We start from the raw sequence: 24,697 nt of genomic DNA on the forward strand, positions 1-24,697 counted from the left end.
AAGGCACTGAAGGGGTGGGTGGTGGAGATAAATACAGAGCTGGGTAGAAGAGAGGCGTCCCTGTGGGAGCTTCACATCTGGACTTGGAGGAGTTGCTATCACCAGTCAGTCAAGAATGGGAGGGAAGGAAGAGTACACAATAGGAAGCCCTCCTGGGGCTCAGGAGCACAAAGAGCTGCTGTTATCCACATTGGGTGTGTGTTTGCCAGAAATATCAGGGCTGCTGGAACTCCAGAACTTACAAGAGCATGCTTTTGTGTAGTCTAAATTACCTTGACTGTATAAGAACTCAAGTTAGAGGATATAACTTCATTATCCATTGGTAGCCAAAGATAACATGATTAGCGATCATAAAACTTTCTCTGATTTTTTTCCCCCAAGTTTTAGGAAGCATTCCTAGCAAAAATCCACTAAATTGGATCATAATAATGCTAATTATAAATCAGCCCTTCAAGGGAAAAAAGAGAAGATTGCATTTTCACTTAAATAGAATTGATATATAACGTTATTTATTAATTTTAACAGCTATATTTTTAAGATTAAAAATAATAATAATGAATAAAAACTACCATCGTCTGAGAATACAAGAAAACTACAACTAATCTGAAAGAACCTATTGGAAAATTTGGTTCACTTATTAGTGTTGTAACTGACCTGTCCTATTTGTCTGTCTTATAGTCTAGTTCAAAATGACGGAGGTGATGAAATTTCCACCACTCCAAGTAGAAAACTGTAGCAATACTGCTGAGAAAACTAACTCTCAGTTTACACAAGACCAAAGAAATACAAATCAAAACAAAGGGATACAATTTTACACTGATCAAATTAGTCACAATAATATAAATGTTTAAAATTACATAAATAAAATTACATAAGCACACGCATTGTTGTTGTGTGTAATTTATGTAATCCTCCTGGAAAGTAATTTTGAAATTACAAAAATTTCCTAATTAAAAACAGAGCTAACATTTACATGTGTTTTCATGCATTACTGCTTTTTATCTTAACCTTGTAGAGAGCTATTACTATACCCACTTTACAGATTAGAAAACTCTAAGAAAATAAGTTACTTGCCCAATACTACCCATAAGTGATGGAGCTATGTTTGGACACTGAACCTTTAATTTTAGAGCTCACCTATACTGCTTCTCTAGGGAAATAATTCTAAGTTCGTTTTTTTTTTTAATTTTAAAGAAGAAGAATAAGAAAGTCTCATTCATGTGGGTGGCCATTATATTTTTTTTAAAAACTGGAAAATCATAAAATAGAGAAAGAGTTAAGTAAATCATGATACAATAAACTAATTGCAAACAATAGAAAGTAAATTATGGAAAAATGTTTATAAAAAAATCAGAGTAAAAATGTGCCTGCAATATGGTAAGACATCTGTAAAAATACATATTCATATGGTAAGGGTAGGAAGGAAGATGCAAAAAACAAAAACTATTCCATTTTAGAAGAACTTCATTACTAGTACTTAATTTTCTTTTGTTTTTGTTAGTTTTGTCAATCAAGATTTCTCTAAGCACCCTTACAAATCTACCGTTCTAGTTCATATTTCTTATCACCCCAATCAAACAATTCCTAAAACTCCATTATAATTTATTTATATTACTGACATTCAAACTAATTACATAATATTCTTTATTATTGACTCAGAATCTTCAAAGTATGAGATCTCCTTCTTTAACATGAATGATTTTTGTAACCACCACTTACGGTATAAGTTTGAAATCCCTTCACTGAGATCATATATAGTGATTAAAATCACCTAATTCTTTTTACTTTCATAACCTTGAAATCACTCCTCAGCTCTCAGCACCCATCCAGGAATCATTAGTTTCAGGTGTTTTAGCGATTAGAAACGTTTCCTGCTAAGAACATGATCTCTAAGTGAATACTTATAAAGTAACTAAAATAGCTTAGCTATAAGGATTATTCATTTTCTAAATACTTGTAGAATCACTAATTAAATTATGTAAAGTCCCTTTGAAGTAGGTCAATGAACTTTATTTCCACATTACCAAAAAGAAAAGTAAGAGTTTGGTAAAAATAATTTCCCTAAAAATGGCACCGTGAGCTGTGAAGAAAATTCACTCTCCTTAGCCATACAAGGTGATGCAGAGGGCCATTCAGGGTTTGGCCTCTATCAGTAACATAAACAGACATTTTGTGGGAAAGTAAAGTAGCTGTTCTCCAATGATATCAATCTCATAAGAGCAGAAATGTTGTTTAAATATCTCTGACTTCCTCTTTATGAATCTACCATTTAAGATTTTTTTTTTCTTTGTCACTCCACTGTCTAATACCCACAGATCCAACTGGTTTATCCTTAGCCAATCTTAGGACACCTACAGAACTACCATTTTACCAAAAATCACAGGATTTTGGAGTCGGAAGGACACTCAGAAGCCACATGGTTCAATTCCTTTATTTAACTGGGGATGGAAACAAAAGCATTTCTTAGAAAGTTACTTCATTTAGCTAGTTTATGGCAAATTCGGGCCTGGAACTAAGAGATGTGACCAAATGTCTTAAACTTGGCCTCCGTATTTCTCTCATACCATTGAAATTTTTATATTATCTCATGTCAATGGGAGTATTCATATATCCTTTCAATGTCTTCAGATGTGCACTGCACTGGATAGAATAAACTACAGTTCTCATTCTCTACTTCCTAAAGAGCTCCAAAATGGAAGAAAAACCCAACAAAGGTTACAAAAAACCAAGTGTAGAGAAACTGGTGATGGAGGGAGGGGGGAGATAACAGTTTAATAGTTCTGCTTTGCACTGAATACTTGTTCTAAGATTTTTAAGCACTCTGATAAGTGCCTTAGGCTAAATAAAAGGATCTAATATCATCAGGAGTGGATATCAAATTAAGAGCCATCACCACTGAGACACAGTTCAGTCTTACATATTAAGTTCCCTTCATCCTCTATTTCCACAATGTAATTCCATTCTAATAGAAGGCTTATGGAAGGATATACAATTGAGGAGAGTGGTTGCCTCTGGGGAGGAGGACTAGGGCATTGGGAGTACGGGTCTCTGAGACAGAGGGCGTACTTTACACTGCTGTTTGCAATTTCTACCCTATGCATATAACTTTCCGATATTCATTAATTAAAACTTGCCCTTTAAACACGTGCCTACACGCACGTAATTCTAGTACTATTTTTAATAAAACAATTTAAATTTTTTCTCCATTTTAAGTTTTCAGTATTGCAATTTGTAAAACTACATAGAAATATTCTGAAAGAAAAGGAAGCAACACAGTCACAAAACTCAAAGAGAATTCCAGGATTTAAAGTTTTTGTTTTTTGTTTTTTGTTTTTTTAATGTTCAGAGGAAAGAGAGGTTTCTAAGGGCGGCATTTAATTCAAAAACCTTTTTCGGACAAGCTCTTCCTCATATTTAAATGGCTAGATTTTAACATGAGACTTAAGCGGGTTTTCCCACCTCAAGGGCGAGGTGGAGAGGGGACTCTTAAGGGGTGAAAAACAGAAATTAAAATGTGGTTTCTATCTTTTCAACAGGAGACAGAAGGCCGCGGTGGGGATAAGGACCTTGAAACAGTCACGTTCCTTGAGGAAAGGAGAGGATCGAGGAGTTTCTCCGGGATCCGGGCTCCGTCGCCTCTGCGGGAGGCAGCAGCTGTCCCCGCGCAGATGAATCGGGTTCTGGACCCGACTTGGGCTCCGTTTAACTGAGAAGCCCCGCGAACTGCATCTGTACCTATCGCTTCTTTTCACGGAGCTCGGAAGAGGGACTGAGGGAATTGATTAACAAGCCGCCTCTTCATCACCCTCCCCGGCCAGGGCACACACCGCACCTCGCTGTCTACTCGTGTCAGGGTCAGCTGTCAACACAACCCTTTGTGTCTCATTCAGCACAAGAGTGGTCGTCCTCACTCACTCACGAAAAAGGGAAATGATGGCCGGAAGACACGCGCGCGCGCTCGTGACCAAGTGACATTTGGTGTGGAGCAAAGCAGCCCAGGGACCCTGAGCAAACGCCCAGCCACCGCTGGACGCTCTCAACTTTGCCCTTCTGAGCTCTCTCCATCCTCCCGCGTCACCTCCGCGCCTCCCTACCCACCGTCCCCCCGCCCAGGCCACCCCCCTCAGCAGCCCTCGGGCTGGGGGAGCCGGTCCCGGGCGCTCCCCGCCGCGCCGCTGCCTCCCTCAGCCCCCTCTCGGGCTCCCTCGCTCCCGCCACAAAGGCGGCGCCGAGAGCCGGGGTGACAGGCCTTTGGCCTCCGGGCGCGGACCGCACGGGCTGGGTCTCCTCAGGCGGCTGACGCGAGGGTTCGGGTCCGGGGCTGGCACGGGCGCCCGCCCTCGCCACACAAACGCACCGGCGCTCACACCCCCGCTCCGCCTTCCGATCCCTCCAGAAAAAGTCAGCCGCTGCGCCTCCCCGCGCAGGCAGGGTGTCCACAGCCCGCCAAAGGGCAGCCCCTGCCGGGCAGAGGCGTGCACTCGCGCCCGGCGGGCGACCTCTCACCTCCCCGCCTCCCCGCGCCCAGAGTCCCCGCAGCCGCTCACCTGGCCCTGGCAGCGCGCGAGGGCAGAGGACCGGGGGTGGCCCTCGCCTCGGCGGGGCTCGTCTCCCCACCCCCAGTCCGGGTCGCAGCGCCGCGCTCCGCTCGCTCCGCCGCCCTCCTCCGAGGTGCTAGCGCCGCCGGTGGCTGGCGTCTCTCTGGCAGGCAAGCTGGCCGCGCGCTCAGTTCCCCGGGGCGGAGCGAGGCGGCGGCCGCCGCGGCCGGAGGCGGATTCCTCAGGTGCTGCCCCTCCCGCTTCCCCAGAAGCTCCCCGGCGGGGACCCCCGCGCCCCCTCCCCCCCCCGCCCCGCCTCTCGGTCTTCCGCCGCCTCGGCGCCCGCGAGGGCCCTTCAGGGCTCCCTGGCCCTCCGGCAGTGGAGTGGGCGCACGGTTCCCTGCTCACTCTCCGGGAACGCCCCCACCCCGTGTGGAGCCCGCAGCCCAGTGTGCTCGCGCCTCCATTTCCAAACTCCGCGGCACCAGTGATGCGTGTGGCCACTGAGGGGCGTGGAGGGTGCGGGTGTGTGGAGGGGGTCTTCTGGGAAGGAGGCCTGCCCCACGGGGCGGCTGACGCGCTCAGCCAAGAAGAAAAATGATTTTCTCGCCGACTCCACCTTTATTCAGAGTGCTCTCGCCTCATTGCGCGATTGCTTTCTCTGTCCTCTGGACGGCGGCGAAAGGGCCCTAAGCGTGAACTCGGTCTGGGCGATGGTGGGTCAAAACCCCTTGGCCTTTTGCATGAAGGGGAGTGGGGGGGGGCGGGGGCAGGATGGGGACAAAACCAAACCGACCCGGGAGCTCCGGCCAGAACCGCCTGGGCGCCTCCTGAACGAGCACGCCTTCCGGCCCGCCGACCCCGGCCGGGCGCTCACGGAGGCTGCCTGCTCGCGGTGGCTCGCCCCGAGCCTGCCGGGACGAGAAGGCTCTTCCGCCCGCAGAGCAGCCACTAACCGCGGGCCCAGGGCCTTGACGGGCGCGGCGGGAGCAAACGTTCTCCAGAGATGCTGAGGCCCGATAGTGACAGATGTATCTCCACTTTTCACAGCTGGTGGGTTTTGTTATTAGAGCTGTAGCTCCATTTTTTTTTAAACTGTCGTTGTTGCCAGAGATGGGCGACTAGACTCCTTTACTGATGGCCCACACCCTGGAAGAAGCAGGTCCATGCTGGATGTGGTGGAAGAGTCTAGGTTAAGAAAAGTTGATCAATTTGTAGTGCCTTTGGGACCCGTATAGACCCTGGTCAGCTGGTTCCTGGCCGTGGGGATGCTACGCCGTGCCCGGCCCCGAGCAGGTTGGTTTTCAGTCTGTTGTTTCGGTATCATTGTCAATTATCGTTTAAAGACAACTTCAATTAAAGTAGATCTCATATGATCCCTAAGTCAGTGGGTTTTGTTTGCTTGTGTTGCTCTTTTTTTTTTTTTAAGAACCGAAATGCATTTTTTTCCTCCCTGTTTCTCTTTTGGTCAATACAGACGGAATTGACTCTGACTGGAAGTCCGGAATCACCAGAAGATAACTCAAGGCATAGTTCAGTTGTGACTTGCAAAAAGTAAGCGATTTGTTTGTGATCTGGATTGTCTTCTCTCCCTCCTCCACTGGGAACTCATGCCCAACTGCCATCTTTTTTTTTTAATCGTTTTGTTCCTTATGGGGATAAGGAGCAGAAATGGTTTTTGCTTTGTTTTACAATTGAATCCCTATTGTCCAGTCTTTTAAAACACATAGGAACACTTTTATGTGCCACAAGGGCAGGAACCATGTCTTTCTCAGTCATGGCTGTATTGCCACAGTCCTGGATCTTGCACACAATAGAGACTTACTGAATGAGGTCAATGTGGTTTTTAAATAACTACAACACAGAAAGGTGCAGCTGATTAAGAGTATAGCTCAGGTATCCAAAAGGAATCAAATGTCAAATTCAACTGGAAAACCAGTCATACATGTGCAAAAGATAGTAAGTAGAAACTTGAGATTTCAAGTTCACCTCCATGAATAAAAACTTAGTTCATGAGAGGTTAAAGCGTGTGAGAATCTTTTGAAAAACCCAGTCTGCCACACGGTCTGTAGAGTTGAGGAGGGGAACACCTTCCATTTTAAAGAAAAGGGAACTGGGAACAATGAGCAGCCTTTACATAAAACCACAGTGCAGTTTTGTTAGTTTAGTTCAAGGACCATTCATTGAGCGCCAAACACAGTAGACTCTGAAGATGTGAAGGTAAATTTGGCACAGTTGCTCAAGGACCTTAGACTAATATTACAGAACTCTGGTATTCATTCAACAAATATTTATTGAGCACCTACTGTGAGCCAGATGGCGAAGTGAGAACTGGTGATTCATCAGTAAACAAAACAAGTCCCTAACAAGGTTAAAAGTTAGTGATGGGGCTTCCCTGGTGGCGCAGTGGTTGAGAGTCTGCCTGCCGGTGCAGGGGACATGGGTTCGTGCCCCGGTCTGGGAAGATCCCACATGCCGCCGAGCGGCTGGGCCCGTAAGCCATGGCCGCTGAGCCTGCGCGTCTGGAGCCTGCGCGTCCGGAGCCTGTGCTCCGCAACAGGAGAGGCCACAGCAGTGAGAGGCCCGTGTACCGCAAAAAAAAAAAAAAAAAAAAAAAAAGTTACTGATGGTAATCTATCTATGTTCTGGTAGTCTGAAAACGTTTCAGTGTCTCATTCATTAGATAACAAACTCCCTTGCCTTGAATTTATTTGTGTATATGTCTTGTCTCCTTTTTGACGTTTATGTATCCCTCATAATGCCCAATAGACTTCTGTGATTATAAAATGTGACAGAATTAAGTGTAAACACTTCGGAGTTAGGCCCCATAGTTTTGAATCCTGGCTCCAAGACTTACCTATTATATAACCTTGACCAAGTTACTGGACTCCATCTCAGTGTCCCCATTTGTAGAGTAGCATCATGATAGCACATACCTCAGGGAGTAGCTGTGCGGATTGAGGCAATGCATAGTGCCTAGACGACTACTGCGAATCCCTCCTCTTCTCCATAACAATGATTCCCAAATGCTTCTCACAGATACACTGCATTAGAACCAAGTTCAGTGAAAAATATGACTCAGAGCAGTCAGGGTCCATATAAATGATGGAATCCTTCTGAGTGATTATTGGGAAGATCCTCCGTCTCAGTGATGGGGGAAGTTCTATGATTACATCCTGGTTCTGCTCTCAAGAATGAATACCCTTTTGCATTAATTTCTGTGACCCTTGGCTCAACACTCTGGAAGTCTCTTCCTTGTTCATTTTCCTCTATGGCCACATCTGAAGTGGTTATTGGGAGATTTCACAGTTTTCACAGCCCATTTCCTGTTGGTTCAAGTTCGGGGTCCTGAGAGTTCATTTACAGTTAGTTTTTTTTTAATTGGGTTTGAGATTCGGCCATACAATTCCCTCATACACTTAGTAGACTTCATATTTATTTGCTTCCATTGAGTTCTGTGTGCCAGTAGTCCCATGTAAAGTTCTTTCCTGGGCATAGTTTCAAATAATTGATTTCTTTGCTTCCTCACCCTGTTCCTTTCTCTCTCAGCTTAAGGTTTGAGACTTGGTGGCTCAGCATCCTGTGTACCATCATAACCATTATCTTCTATGAGGAAGGGAGATACTATTTTCCTACTCAAAGCCAATTCACTGGTTTCACTACTGAATACCAACCTCCACCCTGCCACCATCATCCTCAGAGGGTAAGACTCACTATGGGGACTTGAACAGTGGTCTCTCCAATTCCAGATGGGATGTCAGTTATCGATGCTGAATGATCTAGATCTCCACTTATAAATATGAGCAGATAAAAAATATCACTAATCCTAAAGAGAAGATCCACCATTTGAAAGAAGAGGACCAAATTACAGCAGCTATCACTCACTAAAATGGAATTAATGCAGGAAATAGGAGAAAACTTTTTTTAAAAATCCTGTTCATGTTCTTAACTGAAACTTAAAGAGCGACAAGGGCAGGTCGTGAAAATGGAGCATCTGAGAACCAGAATGTTCTTGGATATTAAAAAATAGATGAATATTTAAGTTGAAAAGATTATAGAAGTATACAGAAAAATAGATGCTGCTGAAAACTGATTTAGTGAATTATAAGACCATATCAAAGAGTCCTTCCAGAGTGCAGCACTAAAAGATAAAGAAATAGAAATTGTGAAAGAAAATTTTAGAGATATTAAAAATAGACCCAGGAGATCTAATATTTATATGTTGGAAGTTTTAAAAGCAAAAGTGGAATATTATATATTACAGTACTTATTTTGTAGTATACCAATACCTATTCATATTCGTATACTACAAAATACAAATAGGTATTTGTAGACTATAAAACATTAAAAGAAATTAAAGGAGACCTAAATAAATGGAAACACATTCTGTGTTGTTGGAGTTAAAGAGTTAATATTGGTATGGTGGTAGTACTCCCCATATTGATCTACGGATTCAGCACAATCCCTATCAAAATTCCAAAACTGCTTTTTTCTTTCTTGAAGAAATTGACAAGCCGCCCCTATAATTCATACGGAAATGCAAGGGACTCAGGTAGCCAAAACAATCTTTTTTAAAAAATAAAAAAATTCAGACTACACTTCCCAATTTCAAACTTTATTACAAAGCTATAGTAATCAAGATAGTGTGGTACTGGCATAAGGATAGACATATAGATCAAAGGAATAGAATTAAGAGTCCAGAAATAAGCCCATGCATCTATGGCCAACTGATTTTCAGCAAGGGTGTCAAAATAATGCAATGGCAAAAGAATAGTCTTTTCAACAAACAGTGCTGGGACAACTGGATATCCACATGCAAAAGAATGAATTTGGACATCTGCCTTACAGCAGATACAAAAATTAACTTAAAATGGATCTCAGATCTAAATGTAAGAGCTGAAACAATAAAACTCTTTTCATAGAATTCTTTGACGTTAGGTTAGGTAATGGTTTCTTAACAGGACACCAAAAGCACAAGCAACAAAGGAAAAACTAGATAAATTGATTCATAAAATTAAAAACTGTCCTATGTGCATCAAAGGACAGTATCAAGAAAGTGAAAAGATAACCCACAGTATGGGAGAAAATATTTGCAAATCACATATCTGATAAGGATCTATTATCTATAATATATAAAGAACTCTTAAAATTCAACAATAAAAGACAAATATTCCAAATGAAAAATAGTCAAAGGATTTGAACAGACATTTCTCCAGAGAAGATATACAAATGGCCAATAATCACACAAAAAGGTGTGTAACATAATTAGCTACTAGGGAAATATAAATCAAAACCACAATGACAAAAAAAAAACAACCCACAATGATATACCACTTTATACCCACTAGGATGGCTATTATTTTAAAAAAAGAGTAACAGGAGACATACAATGGAATACTATTTAGCTTTAAAAAGGAAGAAAATTCTGACACATACAATGTACATGAACCTGAAGACATTATGCTAATTGTAGTAAACCAGTCACAAAAGGACAAATACTGTATGATTCCATGTATGTGAGATACCTAGAGTAGTCAAATTCCTAGAGACAGAAAGTAGAATGAACAGTGGTTCATTTGGGGATGAGGAGCCTGAAGAGGGCAGGAGGTGATGGGGAGTTATTGTTTAATGGGTATGGTTAGGGTTAGGGTTAAGGTTAAAGTTTCAGTTTGGGAAGATGAAAAAAGTTCTAGAGATGGATGGTGGTGATGAATGCACAAAAATGTGAATATACTTAATTCCACTAAACTGTACCCTTAAAAATTGTTGAAATAGTAAATATCATGTTATGTATAGTTAACCATAATAATAAAAAAAGAAACTGTAAAAAAAATTTTAAGCTGTAATAACAAATGTTAGCAAAGCTATAATAACAAATGGAGCACTTATACATTGCCGATAGGAATGTAAAACAGTATAGCACTGTGGAAAACAGTTTGGCATTTCATCAAAACGGAGTTATAATATGATCCAACAATTCCACTCCTAGATATATGCCCCAGAGAATTTAAAACATATATTCACACCAAAGCTCATACATGAATGTTCATAGCAGCATTATCCATAGCAGCCAAAAAGTAGACACAATGCAAATGTCCATCAACCAATGAATGGATAATTCAAGTGTGGTCTATCCATACAATGGAATATTATTCAGTAATTTTTAAAAAATGAAGTACTGATACATGCTCCAAAATGGATGAACCTTCAAAACATGCTAAGTAAAATAAGCCAGACATTAAAGGTCACACATTATATGATTCCATTTATATGAGATATCTAGAATAGGCAAATCCACAGAGATAGGAGGTAGATTAGTGGTTATCTAGGCTAACGTTTGGAGGGAAATGGAGAGTAAGTGCTAATGGGTACAGGTTTCTTTTCTGGGTGATGAAAATACTCTAAGACTGATTGTGGTGATGGTTGCACAACTCTGTGAATATACTCAAAACCACTGGATAGTACACTTTAAAAGGGTAAATTTTACTGTATGTAAATTATATCTCAGTTTTTAAAATGGAATGCATAAAGGAGAAACAGTATTAATACAAATAATAGAAGAAAAATATCCTGAGATAAATATAAATTTGTGTATTCAGTTTGAAAGGGCAAGATTATTTCAAAAAGAACCATATTTACACATATCCTTGTGAAGTTTCTAATTTTGAATATAAAGAATAAAATTCTAGGGCGTTCCCTGGCAGTCCAGTGGTTAGAACTCTGCACTTTCTTTGCCGTGGGCCCAGGTTCAATCCCTGGTGGGGGAAGTAAGATCCTGCAAGCCATGTGGTGCAGCCAAAAATAAAGGATAAAATTCTATGATATTTCAGACCTCCCATTAAAGGGTATATATAAAGAAAAATAATCAGGTCATCATCTGAGATCTCTACATTACATGAAGAAATATTTATGGGACTATGTTCTGAATGAAAACTATATCAATTTGAATTCAAAAACTATAGCACAGTTGCCTCCCAAGCAACTCTTCTCCCACTGGGCAGCAGTTTAATGAACATTACAATTTCCTTCCCCTCACCCCACCCTAGTGATTGGATCAGGGATGGACAATAATATAGGTCTGAACCAATGAATACATGGCATTTCCTTGCCACTGAGTTTGGTTAGTGTTACTCTCATTAAAGTGAAGGGCAATGCTTTATTCAATGACTAAGGAAAAACAATTCTCCCTTCTTAGCTGTGTATCCTGAATTGCTACAACCATCCTGATACAATGAGGGAAGCTAACACAAGGAAGAGAGCAGATTTAAGAAAATCAAAAATCGAGTTGGAGCCCTCAACAAACTGTGTTTGCAACTTGCCTCTGAACTCTGTTAAATGAGACAAAATGCCATTTTTTTTTTAAATTAAGTTTCTTTGTGATGCCTTTGATGTTGCTTGCAATCAAATAAAGACTCAGTAAAAGGGAAGATAAGGTATACAAAAAATACCAGAGAGTAAAAACCCAGAGAAATGTAATTATTGATAATGTTTTTATAAAATCTAATGTAAATATTAAGACAGGGTAATTACATAGGAAAGCAAAAATTAAAATAGCAAAAATAATGTAGAATTTAAATTCCAGTTTATTTCATAAAATGTAGGTGGTATGGGTTCCTGGAGAGAGGATTATAACTGTTAAAAGTCTTATCATGTTTGGGGAAGAGAACAGGGCATAAAGAATAATCACTTTTTTTCTTGATATTTATACGCATATTCAATTTTTTTTAATTTAAAGGTAATGGCCACAATTGAAAGTTGTAGATCTTTCAAATAATTTGAGGGAAAAAACATACAAAGAAAACTTCACCGGAACCACAACAGTCAGGAAAAGAGGCGAAAACAAGAATAATAAAGAGAAAACAAGATGTATGAATACATTCTTAGCATTAATAACAATAAACTCAGTGAGCTAAATTTCCCTATTAAAAGACAAAAATCTCTGAGTGAAAAAAAAAGAAAATTTAACTGTATTCTCCTTATGAATTGTACCTGAAATAAAATGACACAGAAAGATTGAAAATAAATAGATGGCCAATAAAGTTACAAGCAAAAGCAGGGAAAAAAGTAGCAATATAAAATCAAAGTGAAATTCATGATTAAAAAGTAAGTAGAACAATAAAACCAATTGACTTTGAAGGATAGCAGACATTTACTGTACACTCACTACATGTCAAGCACTCAGCTGAGGATTTTCTATAGTAATCCTTACAACACTACACAGTGACTGTGGTTAACACTTCCATTTTGCAGATGAGGAACTAGGCTTTAGAGAGATTAGGTGTTTTCAGTGTCTGACACACAGTGATAGACATGGAACTCAAACCCTAATCTGCTAATTCCAAAGTGTAAATTTATAGCACCAAAATATTTAAATAAATAACTAGTGGAAATAAAAGAAGAATGTATTTTTAAAAATTTAACCCATTTCTCTAAGAAATGGACAGATCTCATAGACCAAAAATAAATAGAAAAGAGAGGATTTGGGGGACTTCCCTGGCAGCGCAGTGGTTAAGACTCTGCGCTTCCACTGCATGGGGCACAGGTTCGATCTCTGATCAGGGAACTAAGATCCTGCATGCTGTGCAGTGTAGCCAAAAGTTAAAAAAAAAAAAAAGAGAGAGAGGATTTGGATAATGCAAGAAAACACATATATAGTACATAGAGTTAAACCATGGCGTATGCATCTTTTCTAAAGTCTAAGAATATATACAAATACTAAAATACTTTAAGCCACAAAGAAAATCTTATCAAATTCTGATGAATGGAAATCTAGGGCCTAGGCCATAGTTTTTGACCCTAAAATTGGAAAGCTATACATTAATTATGAAAGAGATAACTAATATAAAACTACTTGATGATTAAGAAATCTTTCTAAATAAAAATAAATCTAATATGCAATTACAGATTAGTTTAAAATTATGAAGAGTGAGAACACACACATTAAAAACCTAGGGGTGGGCTTCCCTGGTGGCACAGCGGTTGAGAGTCCACCTGCCGTTGTAGGGGACACGGGTTCGTGCCCCAGTCCGGGAAGATCCCACATGCCGCGGAGTGGCTGGGCCTGTGAGCCATGGCCGCTGAGCCTGCGCATCCGGAGCCTGTGCTCCACAACGGGAGAGGCCACAACAGTGATAGGCCCGCATACCGCAAAAAAAAAACCCCTAGGGGTTCATGACATTAGATTTGGCAATAATTTCTTGGATGTGACACCAAAAACATAGGCAACAAAAGTAAAAATAGAAAAAAATGACTACATCAAAATTTAAAACTGTGCATCAAAGGACACAATCAACAGAGTAAAAAGGCAACCCACGGAATGAGGGAAAATACTTGCAAATCGTATATCTGATAAGGAGCTGATATACAGACTATATAAAGAGCTAATACAACTCAACAACAGCAACAAACCCAACCCAATCAAAAAATGGGCCAAGGATTTGAATAGATATTTCTCCAAAGACATATACATGTCCAACAAGCACGTTAAAAGATGATCAACAGGAACCAATCATCAAAGGAGTGTAAATAAAAACCACAAAGAGATATCACCTTACACCCATTTACGATGGCTACTGACAACAACAACAACAAACCAGAAAATAATTAGCATTGACAAGGGTGTAGAGAAATTGGAACCCTACTGCATTGCTGGTGGGAATATAAAATTGTGAAGCCACTATGGAAAACAGTATAGCAAATCGCAAAATATTAAAAATAGAATTAGCATGGTATCCAACAATTCTACTTCTGGGTACATACGCAAAAGAATTGAAAGCAGAGTCTCAAAGAGATATTTATACACCCATCATTCATAGCAGCATTATTCACAATAGTCAAAAGGTGGAAGTAAAAAAAAAAAAAAAAAAGTGGAAGTAACCCAAGTGTCCATCAACAAATGAATGGACAAACAAAATATGCTACATACATACAATAGACTATTATTTAGCCTTAAAAAGGAAGGAAATTCTGACACATGCTACAACATGGATGAACCTTGAGACTATTATGCTAACTGGCTTTTAAACTCTAGGATATGTTATCCTTTCCTCCTTACATGTTTGAATCTCTTTGTAGACACTTTTTATAGAAAGATCCTGATACCTGTGATTTCTTTGAAACCATATAGAACTAGTTGTTGGAATTTCTTACATTTCCTTCAATAGGTTTTCTGAGAAATCAGATACATGATTTGCAAGTATTTTCCCTTATTCTGTAGGTTGCCTTTTTACTCTGTTTGTGTCCTTTGATGCACAGAAGTTTTAATTTTGATGTAGTCATTTTTTTCTATTTTTACTTTTGTTGCCTATGTTTTTGGTGTCATATCCAAGAAATTATTGCCAAATCTAATGTCATGAACCCCTGAGAAATTGGGTTTTTCTTTCTACCTTTTTGCTTATGTTTCTTTCTTCCTTTTCATTTATTTATTTATTACTTTCCAGTTTTTTTTAATACACACACATGTTCCATGCTGATATTTTCTTATCATTGCTTGTCTTTGTTTGAAGTTACCTTTGTTTGCTGAAGAACAGTGCAGAGTGGAATAATTAGGAAAAGTTTTTTAAAAATTAATTAATTAATTTTTAAAAAAAGATAAAATGAATTTGGACAGTCCCAGCTGTTTGGATTTTTTGTTGTTTTTAATACACTCTCACCAAATTTGATATGTCCTTTTCCCACAGGCATGTCTCCTTTTAGCTTTTGACCTTTAAGGAGATAGTGTTATGCACAGTGAAGCTTCTGTATCACAGGCTAATTTCCCTGTGATCTAGACATAAGTTCCTCCTCTCCTTCCATCTTCTGACAGTCTCCCTTGGCCTAGAGACTAGGTTGTTAATGACAAAAATGCATGTTTATGGAATATTAGCCATAAAAAAATGAAATAATGCCATTTGCAGCAACATGGATGGACCTAGAGATTATCATACTAAATGAAGTCAGACAAAGACAAATACCATATGATTTCACTTATATGTGGAAACTAAAATATGATACAAAAGAACTTATTTACAAAACAGAAACAGACTCACAGACATAGAAAACAAACTTATGGTTACCAAACTTAAGGGAAAGAGGGGAGAGATAAATTAAGAATTTGGGATTAACAGATACACACTATGATATGTAAAATAAATAAACAAGGGCCTACTGTAGAGCACAGGGAACTATATTCAATATCTTGTAAAAGAATCTGATAAAGAATATATATATATATATATATATATATATAACTGAATCACTGTTGTACACCTGAAACATTATAAATCACCTATATTTCAATTTTTTTTAAATGACATGCTTACATTACTTATTCAGCTCCACTTCCCTCAGATGTTCTGTGACATATAATTTGGTTTCTATAGGAACATTCTCAGCTTTTACTGAAGTCCAATCCACATTCTGTTAAAAGCATCTTGTAGCACTATAAAACTCTTAGAGGAAAACATAGGAAGAATACTCTTTGACATAAATCACAGCAAGATATTTTTTGATCCACCTCCTAGAGTAATGGAAATAAAAACAAAAATAAACAAATGGGACCTAATGAAACTTAAAAGCTTTTGCACAGCAAAGGAAACCATAAGACGAAAAGACAACCCTCAGAATGGGAGAAAATATTTGCAAATGAATCAACTGACAAAGGAATAATCTCCAAAATATATAAACAGCTCATGCAGCTCAATATTAAAAAAACAAATAACCCAATCCAAAAATGGGCAGAAGACCTAAATAGACATTTCTCCAAAGAAGACATACAAATGGCCAAGAAGCACTTGAAAAACTGCTCAACATCACTAATTATTAGAGAAATGCAAATCAAAACTACAATGAGGTATCACCTCACACCATTTAGAATGGGCATCATCAGAAAATCTACAACCAACAAATGCTGGAGAGGGTGTGGAGAAAAGGGAACCCTCTTGCTGCTGGTGGGAATGTAAATTGATACAGCCACTATGGAGAACAGTATGGAGGTTCCTTAAAGAACTAAAAATAGAATTACCATATGACCCAGCAATCCCACTAATGGGCATATACCCAGGGAAAGCTGTAATTCAAAAAGGCACATGCACCCCAATGTTCATTGCAGCACTATTTACTATAGCCAGGTCATGGAAGCAACCTAAATGCCCAATGACAGACAAATGGATAAAGAAGATGTGGTACATATACACAATGGAATATTACTCAGCCATAAAAAGGAACAAAATTTGGTCATTTGTAGAGACGTGGATGGATCTAGAGACTGTCATACAGAGTGAAGTAAGGCAGAAAGAGAAAAACAGATATCGTATATTAACGCATATATGTGGAACCTAAAAAATGGTACAGATGAACTGGTTTGCAGGGCAGAAATTGAGACACAGATATAGAGAACAAACGTATGGACACCAAGGGGGGAAAGCAGCAGGGGGTGGGGCTTGTGGTGTGATGAATTGGGAGATTGGGATTGACATGTATACACTGATGTGTATAAAATGGATGACTAATAAGAAAATAAATAAATAAACATTTAATAAAAGCATCTTGTAAACAACAAGGTCTTACTATATAGCACAGGGAACAATATTCAATGTCTTGTAATAACCTATAATGGAAAAGAATCTGAAAAAGGATATATATATATATCAGATATATATATATATATATCCGAATCACTTTGTTGTACCCTAGAAACTAACACAACACTGTAAACCAACTATATTTGAATTTAAAAAAATAATAATAATCTTGAACATGTTTTCAAGTCCCTGACCGTCTCACCCAGAGCATGAGGAGGCTCCTATTGAACTCTTAAGCACCCTCTTTCTCATGGCCCGCAGCTTTAACAGCATTTGGCAAGCACATTTCATAATGTGTGGCTTGGGATCGTGACTGCGATGTTTAGTTTATGTGTCAACCTAGCTAGGCTAGAGTACCCAGTTACTTAATCAAACACTAAGTGTTGCTGTGAAGGTATTTTGCAGATGTAGTTAACATCTACAGTCAATTTACTTTAAGTTAAGGAGATTACTCTTGATAATATGGATGGGCCTCATCAAATCAGTTGAAAGGCCCTAAGAGCAAAAATGAGGTTTACCTAAAGAAGAAATCCTGCCTCAAAATGGCAGAATTAGCTCCTCCCTGAGAGTTTTCAGCTTGCTGGTCTACCCTATAGATTTAAGACTTGCTGGCTCCCACGATCACATAAATTAATTTCTTGAAATATGTATGTCTGTGTTGAAAGTACCTTTCTCAGTTTTGCATCCTGTATTTTCACTCTCTATGGTGTCTTTTGATGAGCAGAAGTTCTTAATTTGAACTTGTGTTTATCAATCTTTTACTTCTCATAGTTTATAGTTGTTTAAATCTTTCCCTATTCCAAAGTCTTAAAGACATTTCCCTACATTTTAGAAAAAATTTTAAGCTTTTCCTTTCACATTTAAGTTCTCCAGATAAAATTAAATTCTTTACAAATATGAAGTAAGACTCCAATTTTATTTTTTCCATATGGATAGCCAATAATCTCAGCACCATTTATTGAATAGTGTTTTCCTCCACTGATCTGAATTTCCTACATTGCTTATCACACCTCCATATATGCGACAAATTTTTCCCTGTGTTTTCTACTATCCTGTCATTTTAAACCTAACATTCTACCATTGACTTCTCATGTGCTCACACACTATTTAAATCCTTTAGATCTGTCTCATATCATCAATTAACAAAGACTTGCCATCCTCTAACTGCCGTATCCAATAGCCTTCTCTTAGTTCCCATTCTTTTCAACTTCAAGGCAGTACTTAAAACATTTCACTATTTCTTCCCTCTTAACACTGTCTTCTACTTTTTTTTTTTTGATCTGTTATTTTCTTGGTTATATTTTTACTCTTTCTTGTCTGGTTCTTTGATAACTCTTTGATAACTCCTCTGAAATTTCTCTCTACATTTATTTCTTTGACAATTTCATCCACTTTCATATCTTCTATCATCTCCTCTTTTCTAGCTCATCTACTCTCTTCAGAGGGAGGTCCACATCTCTAACGGGTGGTTAGATGTTTGCCACTTTCTTAAACTCAACATAGGGCCTTGAACTCAAGATGTCAAAAGCTGACTTTAATCCCTTTTCTCAAGCCTAGTTCTCTTGATTATACATTTTTCACTGACATGACCATCTTGCTGGCCAAATCAGGTTCAAAAGTCATAGTTATAAGTTAGTTTCTTCACATTCCCTTCTCTACCACCTTCAACCAGTGGGCAAATACTACATATTCTTTCTCAACCATGTTTGTGCCAAGAAATCCTCACTTTTCCTTTTCGACTTTCTCCTTCTAGTTCAGAACTGTGAGGGGATCCCCAGGATGAGTCAGATGCCCAGTGATCTGAGTATCATTCAGTTTGGAGGTCATCAGAAATGAGTAATCAAAAATACAGAGTGAAGTAAGTCAGATAGAGAAAAACAAATACCATATGGTAACACATATATATGGAATCTAAAGAAAAAAATATGGTTATGAAGAACCTAGGGGCAGGACAGGAATAAAGACAGAGACATAGAGAATGGACTTGAGGACACGGGGAGGGGGAAGGGTAAGATGGGACGAAGTGAGAGAGTGGCATGGACTTATATATACTACCAAAATAGATAGCTAGTGGGAAGCAGCCGCATAGCACAGGGAGATCAGCTCAGTGCTTTGTGACTGCCTAGAGGGGTGGGACAGGGAGGGTGGGAGGGAGACGCAAGAGGGAGGATATATGGGGATATACGTATATGTATAGCTGATTCACTTTGTTATAAAGCAGAAACTAACACACCATTGTAAAGCAATTATACTCCAATAAAGATGTTAAAAAATAAATTTTTTTTAAAAAAAATACAGAGACTAACTGAAAACTAACATTCTACCCTGGTGGGATTTTTTTAAAACTTTCTGTTTTACTATTAAATTGGTTTTGAATCAGTCTATTTCTCTCCATCTTCCTGTACCCATCCCAGTCTAGCAGTCAGCAGCATCCTTCTCCTGGACCATTCCATCAGAAGTTTGGCTAGCTTTGCATTCACTCAGGCCTGCCTGCAATCCAGTCTTCTCCACAGAAACCAGAGTGGTGTTTAAAAATAAAAATCTACACATATCCCTCCCCTGTTCAAAATATATATGTATGGCAATTTTTACATAGTGCTCAAGATAGGCTAGACACTCTTCTAAGCTCTTTAAACTAATTTAATTGATAAAACTTTATGTGTTGAGTACTATTATTATCGTCATTTTATATAAAAGGAAACTGAGGAACAAATAGGCTAAAAGATTTTTCCCTGGTACCACTGTCAATATGTGGTATATCTAAGATACATGAACCCAGGCAATCTGTTTCCAGAGTCTACTGTGCCTCTAAGAACATTTTGATGGCTTCTCTTTGTCCTTAAGAAAAGATGCAAAATTAGCCTGTTGGGATCTTAAGGCTTAAATGTTAAAGGAGAAGAGATTTGACCATCTACCTTCAGGAATAAAACACTGCAGAGGGAGATTGTTATGGGTTGAATTTTGTCCTCCCAAAATTAATATTTTGAAGTTCTAACACCTGTACCTCAGAATGTGACCTTGTTTGGAAATAGGGTTATTGTAGATGCGATTAGTTAAGATGAGGTCAGACTGAAGTGGGGTGGGCCACTTCAATAAGACTGAAGTTCTTATAAAAAAGGAAATTTGGACACAGACATGCACACAGGGAGAACACCATGTGAAGATAAAGGCAAGATTGGGGAAGACATCTACAAGTCATAGAACACTAAAAATTGTCAGCAAACCATCAGAAGCCAGGAGAGAGGCATAGAAGAGATTTTCCCTAACAGCCCTCAGAAGGAGCAAGCCTGCTGACACCTTGATCTTGGGCTTCCAGTCTCCAAAACTATGACACAATAAATTTCTGTTGTTTAAGCCACCCAATTTGTGTTACTTTGTTATGGCCTGAGCAAATTAATACAGAGGTTTCTCAAGAGGATTCATATTTACAACTATCTCAGGCATGAAGTCATAATTAAGGCTGTTAAAAACTTTAAGGAATTTCTCTTTCCTTTTTCTTGTTTTTCATCAATACAATTATTCTGAGGTACAATTGACAACATTATATTAGTTTCAAGTAATGATTGAAACGTAATGACAACATAATGATTCAATATTTGTATATATTGTGAAATGATCACCACAGTAAGTCTAGTTAACATATGTCACCACGTATAGTTACAGAAATCTTTCTTGTGAAGAGAACTTTTAAGATCTAATCTCTTAGCAACTTTCAACTATGCAATAGAGTATTATTAACTATAGTTGCCATACTGTACATTATAGCACATTTATTTTATAACTGGAAGTTGGTACCTTTTGACTCCCTTCACCCATTTCATCCACTCCCTAAACCCCCGCCGTGGCAACCACCAATCTGTTTTCTGTATCCATGAGCTTGTTCTTTTGGTTTTTGGGGTGGTTTTTTGTTGTTGTTGTTTTGGTTTTGTATTTATTTATTGGCTGCGCCGCACGGCTTGCAGAATCTTAGTTCCCTGATGGGAGATTGAACCCATGGCCCCCGCAATGGAAGCACAGAGTCGTAATCCCTGGACCACCAGGGAATTCCCTTGGTTCTGTTTTTAGATTCCACATAGAAGTGAGATCGTATGGTATTTGTCTTTCTCCGGCTGACTTATTCCATTTAGCGTAATGCCCTCAAGGTCCATCCCTGTTGTTACGAATGGCAAGATTTCCTTCTTTTGGCTGAATAATATTCCATTTTATATAAATATAGATCACATTTTCTTAATCCATTCAACTGTTGATGGACACATATTGTTTCCATATCTTGGCTATTGTAAATAATGCTGCAATGATGTGAAGATGTATATATTTTTTGAAGTTAGTAATTTCATCTTGTTCAGATAAATACCCTGAAGTGGAATTGTTGGACCATATGTTGGACCATGTATTTTTAATTTTTTGAGGAACTTCCATACTGTTTTCCATAGTGGTTATACCAATTCGCATTGCCACCATGAGTACACTTATCTCCACATCCATGCCAGCATTTGTTATCTCTTATCTTTTTTGATAATAGCCATTCTAACAGGTGTGAGGTAGTATCTCATTGTGGTTTTGATTTTCATTCCCCTGATTAGTGATGTTGAGCATCTTTTCATGTACCTTTTGGCAATCTGTATGTATTCTTGGGGAAAATGTTTATACTCAGATCCCTTGCACATTTTAAAATCGGATTGTTCATTTTTTTGGTATTAAGTTGTATGAGCTTTTTTCATATTCTGTATATTAGGAATTTTTAGCTTTGTGATTTCTCTATATTTATTAGATTCTTTAGTGACTAACAGTAAACTCCATAAAACGTAAGGAACAGGGACTTCCCTGGTGGCGCAGTGATTAAGAATCTGCCTGCCAATGCAGAGGACACAGGTTCGATCTCTGGTCCGGGAAGATCCCACATGCCATAGAGCAACTAAGCCCGTGCACCACAACTATTGAGTCCACATGCCGCAGCTATTAAAGCCTGGCGCCTAGAGCCCGTGCTCCGCAGCAAGAGAAGTCACCACAATGAGAAGTCTGCGCACCGCAACGAAGAGTAGCCCCCACTCGCCGCAACTAGAGAAAGCCCACGCACAGCAACGAAGACCCAATGCAGCCCTAAATAAATAAATAAATTTATTAAAAAAAAAAAAAAACCTAAGGAACAGGTTGTTTGCCTTTGGGCATCTGAGGAAGAAGGAATTTATGGAAATTCCAAGACTTGGAATTTCCAAGTCTTGGAATAAAGCCAGTCTGGCTTGGAATAAAGCCAGTCTTGTTAAAGAAAATGACAAAGAATGCAAGGACAATGGCAACATAAAAAAGGAAAGACAAGAAGGCTACCCTTGGGGCCTCCGCCCCTCCCACACACAAAAACAGGAGAGGATAGGGAGCTGCCTAGGCATAACAGCCTAGAAGCTTCTCTGGTTTCCCAACACTTTTAACTCTTCTTGTCCAGAGAATTTTAGCCATCTTTTAGCAAGCCTCTTATGTCTCCTGTCTTTGCTCCTGCCATTTCTTCAGCCTAAGTGCTCATTTACCTCTTCTTCGAGTACCAGAGCCGGCACTAAGGGTGAGGCAAACAAGGCCCTAGGGTACAAAGTGTAAGGAAGCATCACTTTCAGGTGCCAACCCTGCATTTCCACCACCCTGGGAGTGAGAGCCTCCCTAAATTTTGCACCCTGGGTACCTGTTTAGTACAGCAAGGCTATTCACGCTTCAGTGCTCATCTACTCTTTCTCCATAACCCCAGTCAAAAGTAACTGCTTGTCCTATGTGCTACCATAACTCTTTGCTCATTTTTCTATTAATTAAAGCACTCGTGTCACCCCATGTCAAGATCTGGAGTCATCCTTGACTTTTCTCATTCTTTCACACCGCTCATTCAATCTGTCAAGAAATATTCTTGACCCTGCCTTAATAATATGCCCAAGTCTGACTACTTCTTACTCTCTGCACTGTTACCACCTTGTTCTGAGACCCTGGACATTTGCAGCAGCCTCCTAGTTTTCACTGACTTGCCCTCTCCCCGCGACAGCCCCCTCTCCAGGCTGTACTCCACAGAGCTGTCAAGGGGATCATCTTTTAAAATTTGAGACAGATCACATCACTCCCCTATCAAAACCCCCAACTGGTTCCCCACTTACTCAGAATAAGAGCAAATCTCCTTACCAAGGCCTCAATGGCCCTACCTGAGCCCGGCCGATCTCTCCAACCTGACTTCCTACCACGTTCCCTCTTTCTCTCTCCATTCCAATCACATTTATTCCCCTCCCTGGTGTTCCTCCAAGCCCACTCCTGCCTCTGGTCTTTGCCATTTCAGCTGACTCTACCTAGAAATCTGTTCCCTCAGAAAGTAACACATTTTACTTCTTAAAAGTTTTTCAGTTCTCTGCTTAAACAGCACATTCTCAGAAGCTATCTAAAATAGCACCCTCATCACTGCTATTTACATGGCTTTATCCCTTCACATTGCTTTGCTTTTCTTCAAGTACTTATTATCTGTATTTTATTATTTATTTGTACATTATAGGTCTTCTCCACTAGAATGTGTGCTAATGAGGGCAAGGATTTTTGTCTGTTTTTTTCCATGCTTTGTCTTCAGCGCCTAGAACTATGCCTGGTGTAGGACAAGAGAAAAATAAATATTCATTGGATGGATAGATGAATTCTGCTCAGTTTCATAGCTCGTTTGCATAATTGTTTTATCCATTACAAGCCTTTATGGTAACTGTCAAGATCTCACTCTGCTCTGTATTTCCAAGGCATCTAGCATAGTGCTCTGCATTTCATACATACTCAGTAAATGTTAAATTGAATCAAATCTACCTCTCTGTAACATTTTCTCCCTTACTCTTATCCATCACACATAATTCTACAAGATTAAGCTACCTACAATCCAGGTCTGATCATGTTTCTGTACTATTACTGTAAAGCCTCCAAGGAATTTTTTTTTTTTCTTTTTGCGGTACGCGGGCCTGTCACTGCCGTGGCCTCTCCCATTGCAGAGCACAGGCTCCGGACGCGCAGGCCCAGAGGCCATGGCTCACGGGCCCAGCCGCTCTGCGGCATGTGGGATCCTCCCAGACCGGGGCCCGAACCCGCGTCCCCTGCATCGGCAGGCGGACTCTCAACCACTGCGCCACCAGGGAAGTCCTTTTCTGAAATTTTCATGAAACTATTGTTTTGGGAAATCTTCTGTTCATGAAATACAGATAGAGTGCATACATGTTACTTAACCCTCACAACTACCCATAAGACAAATAATACTCTTGTCACTTGACAGATGAGGAAACAGAGCCTCAGAGACGTTTAATACTTTTTCCCAGGGTCAATTACCTAATAATTGTCTGATCTATTTGATTCCAAGAATACAGCTGTTACACTACATTTTGCTATAATTTCCTTGGCATTCAAAGCCTTCCACAATATGGTCCGTATCTATCTTCTCAGTCTTACTCTTCTACTCCAGCCAGAAACTACTATTAAACCACAGAAGTGTATCCTTCCTATGAAGTTTTATATAAAATAGTGGAAAATGAGAATTGAGCAGTCAATAATAGGGAAATAATTTAAAAGAAAATAATATTTCACTCCAAGGACTGTTCATGAAATTAA

At 39.4% G+C, this 24,697-nt stretch overlaps 1 protein-coding gene and 1 pseudogene across 5 annotated transcripts in view; one reads left to right on the forward strand and one right to left on the reverse strand.

Annotated features, from left to right (window-relative positions):
• The window catches only part of GREB1L (GREB1 like retinoic acid receptor coactivator), a 262,351-nt gene extending 257,572 nt beyond the window's left edge, over positions 1-4,779 (reverse strand). For 2 of the 5 annotated variants that reach the window (XM_067699540.1, XM_067699538.1), the window contains exon 1: positions 4,548-4,757. The gene's annotated coding sequence lies outside the window, so the exon portion shown is untranslated. Of the gene's footprint in view, positions 1-4,547 lie in introns of all 5 variants that reach the window. The other 3 variants (XM_067699541.1, XM_067699539.1, XM_067699543.1) reach the window with 2 other exon arrangements.
• A 24-nt stretch (positions 4,780-4,803) lies between these two features.
• LOC137203424 (proteolipid protein 2 pseudogene) overlaps positions 4,804-24,697 on the forward strand; it is a 106,862-nt pseudogene continuing 86,968 nt past the window's right edge.

The sequence above is a fragment of the Pseudorca crassidens genome, chromosome 12, assembly GCF_039906515.1.
Source record: "Pseudorca crassidens isolate mPseCra1 chromosome 12, mPseCra1.hap1, whole genome shotgun sequence".
NCBI classification, from domain to species: domain Eukaryota; kingdom Metazoa; phylum Chordata; class Mammalia; order Artiodactyla; family Delphinidae; genus Pseudorca; species Pseudorca crassidens.